Here is a 4,178-nt window from a genome sequence, read left to right on the forward strand (position 1 = left end):
TTTAATATATAAGGAATTATTTGTAGAATTTTTTGCATTATTTTTACATATGTGGATTAGTGCAATAATTTAAATTTTTATAAATAATTTTTTTTAATTCATTTATTTATTGCAATTCCCTAATATTAAACTCTATATGCACTTTAGTACACTTTGTGTTTCCTTAGGGATTTTTTTCAGAATATTTTCAATTTTTTTTTGTATTTTTCTCAAAGATATTTTTTTTTTTACAATTATATTATATTTTTGCACAGATTTTTGCAGCTTGATTTTTTTTTGAGCATTCTATTTTTCCACGCATGCCCTTTTGGATTATTTTTTTATGTCATTATCACTTATTCTGTTCTTTTAAAATATTAAAAATATCAAATATTTAATAAAATCATATTTGAACCACATCTCGGTGGTCTTTGGTTTGTTAGTGTCGCTTGTAACAAGATTGGTGCCTTAGGATTAGAGGATGGCTGATATTTAAGAAAGGCAATAGGATGGTTCCAGATAACTACTGTACGGTACATCTGTCATCAGTGGTGTGCAAAGTTTTTGAGATCATTTACACAGTTGACATGCAGAAATATATTGCAGAAAATAATATAATAACTGACAACCAGCATGGTTTCATAAAAGATAAGTCATGTCTAACCAACCTGTTGGCTTTCTGTGAGAAAGTAAGGCGGGCTTTGCGATAGTCCCCGCCCCCGTCGTACGTGCGATATCTTGTGACTGCTGGCGTAGCGAACATTATCGCTACGGCAGCTTCACATGCACTCACCTGTCCTGCGAAGTCGCTCTGGCTGGCGACCCGCCTCCTTCCTAAGGTGGCGGGCCGTGCGGCGTCACAGCGACGTCACACGGCAGGCGGCCAATAGCAACGGAGGGGCGGAGATGAGCAAGATGTAAACATCCCGCCCACCTCCTTCCTTCTCATAGCAGCCGGGACGCAGGTAAGGAGATGTTCCTCGCTCCTGCGGCTTCACACACAGCGATGTGTGCGGCCACAGGAACGAGGAACAACATCGTACCTGTCGCTGCACCGGCATTATGGAAATGTCGGAGAATACACCGAGCTTTTGCGCTCGTTCATTGTATCAAAAAGGTTTTACACACTACGACATCGCAAGTGACGCCGGATGTGCGTCACTTTCGATTTGACCCCACAGACATCGCACCTGCAATGTCGTAGTGTGCAAAGCCACCCTAAGTGCAAATCTGATTATTGGTAATGTAGCTGAAGTGATTTATCTGGACTTTGAAAAAACATTGATATTGCACTACATAACAGTCTTATAATGAAGCTCCAGAAGCAAGAACTAGGGGAAACTATAAGCAGATGGGTAAGGAATTGGCTAAAAGATAGGGAAAAGTCATCATAAATTGTATATTCTATAATTGGGCTATTGTCAGCAGTGAAGAAAAAACAAAAAGCCAGCACCAAATGTGCACTACAGCACTAAACATTCCAAACTGTACTTATTTTAAAAATTTTGAGATTTTTGGCAAAAAATTGCAATTTCTTGAGCTGCTTCGCCACGTCACGGCAAATCTCATTTGAAGCAGTCCTACACTAAAATATTTTTATAAAATGTGCCATACGGCCTCACATATGAATAGTAGAACTGCTCTTAGCAGCACTCACCTGGTCTATTTCAATCCCGTACCCATGACTGAGTCATGGCTGTGGGCGGGACAGGTCCAAGCAAATGCTGCATGAAGTAAATAGCCTGTGGACAAAGCCTGATGACTTAATGTGAACAGTCACCAACCGCCAAAATCTAGACAGATGGAATACATCCCAAATTGGGGTGCAAAGCAAGGTGGAGGTCAACCACCGACCAATTCAATGAAGAAAAAACAAAAAGCCAGCACCAAATGTGCACTACAGCACTAAACATTCCAAACTGTACTTATTTTAAAAATTTTGAGATTTTTGGCAAAAAATTGCAATTTCTTGAGCTGCTTCGCCACGTCACGGCAAATCTCATTTGAAGCAGTCCTACACTAAAATATTTTTATAAAATGTGCCATACGGCCTCACATATGAATAGTAGAACTGCTCTTAGCAGCACTCACCTGGTCTATTTCAATCCCGTACCCATGACTGAGTCATGGCTGTGGGCGGGACAGGTCCAAGCAAATGCTGCATGAAGTAAATAGCCTGTGGACAAAGCCTGATGACTTAATGTGAACAGTCACCAACCGCCAAAATCTAGACAGATGGAATACATCCCAAATTGGGGTGCAAAGCAAGGTGGAGGTCAACCACCGACCAATTCAATGAAGAAAAAACAAAAAGCCAGCACCAAATGTGCACTACAGCACTAAACATTCCAAACTGTACTTATTTTAAAAATTTTGAGATTTTTGGCAAAAAATTGCAATTTCTTGAGCTGCTTCGCCACGTCACGGCAAATCTCATTTGAAGCAGTCCTACACTAAAATATTTTTATAAAATGTGCCATACGGCCTCACATATGAATAGTAGAACTGCTCTTAGCAGCACTCACCTGGTCTATTTCAATCCCGTACCCATGACTGAGTCATGGCTGTGGGCGGGACAGGTCCAAGCAAATGCTGCATGAAGTAAATAGCCTGTTGACAAAGCCTGATGACTTAATGTGAACAGTCACCAACCGCCAAAATCTAGACAGATGGAATACATCCCAAATTGGGGTGCAAAGCAAGGTGGAGGTCAACCACCGACCAATTCAATGAAGAAAAAACAAAAAGCCAGCACCAAATGTGCACTACAGCACTTGCCGTGACGTGGCGAAGCAGCTCAAGAAATTGCAATTTTTTGCCAAAAATCTCAAAAAATTTTTTATAATAAGTACAGTTTGGAATGTTTAATGCTGTAGTGCACATTTGGTGCTGGCTTTTTGTTTTTTCTTCATTGAATTGGTCGGTGGTTGACCTCCACCTTGCTATGCACCCCAATTTGGGATGTATTCCATCTGTCTGGATTTTGGCGGTTGGTGACTGTTCACATTAAGTCATCAGGCTTTGTCCACAGGCTATTTACTTCATGCAGCATTTGCTTGGACCTGTCCCGCCCACAGCCATGACTCAGTCATGGGTACGGGATTGAAATAGACCAGGTGAGTGCTGCTAAGAGCAGTTCTACTATTCATATGCGAGGCCGTATGGCACATTTTATAAAAATATTTTAGTGTAGGACTGCTTCAAATGAGATTTGCCGTGACGTGGCGAAGCAGCTCAAGAAATTGCAATTTTTTGCCAAAAATCTCAAAATTTTTTTTATAATAAGTACAGTTTGGAATGTTTAGTGCTGTAGTGCACATTTGGTGCTGGCTTTTTGTTTTTTCTTCATTGAATTGGTCGGTGGTTGACCTCCACCTTGCTATGCACCCCAATTTGGGATGTATTCCATCTGTCTGGATTTTGGCGGTTGGTGACTGTTCACATTAAGTCATCAGGCTTTGTCCACAGGCTATTTACTTCATGCAGCATTTGCTTGGACCTGTCCCGCCCACAGCCATGACTCAGTCATGGGTACGGGATTGAAATAGACCAGGTGAGTGCTGCTAAGAGCAGTTCTACTATTCATATGTGAGGCCGTATGGCACATTTTATAAAAATATTTTAGTGTAGGACTGCTTCAAATGAGATTTGCCGTGACGTGGCGAAGCAGCTGAAGAAATTGCAATTTTTTGCCAAAAAACTCAAAATTTTTTTTATAATAAGTACAGTTTGGAATGTTTAGTGCTGTAGTGCACATTTGGTGCTGGCTTTTTGTTTTTTCTTCATTGAATTGGTCGGTGGTTGACCTCCACCTTGCTATGCACCCCAATTTGGGATGTATTCCATCTGTCTGGATTTTGGCGGTTGGTGACTGTTCACATTAAGTCATCAGGCTTTGTCCACAGGCTATTTACTTCATGCAGCATTTGCTTGGACCTGTCCCGCCCACAGCCATGACTCAGTCATGGGTACGGGATTGAAATAGACCAGGTGAGTGCTGCTAAGAGCAGTTCTACTATTCATATGTGAGGCCGTATGGCACATTTTATAAAAATATTTTAGTGTAGGACTGCTTCAAATGAGATTTGCCGTGACGTGGCGAAGCAGCTCAAGAAATTGCAATTTTTTGCCAAAAATCTCAAAATTTTTTTTTATAATAAGTACAGTTTGGAATGTTTAGTGCTGTAGTGCACATTTGG

Source organism: Anomaloglossus baeobatrachus, chromosome 3 (assembly GCF_048569485.1).
Source record: "Anomaloglossus baeobatrachus isolate aAnoBae1 chromosome 3, aAnoBae1.hap1, whole genome shotgun sequence".
Taxonomy (NCBI): Eukaryota; Metazoa; Chordata; class Amphibia; order Anura; family Aromobatidae; genus Anomaloglossus; species Anomaloglossus baeobatrachus.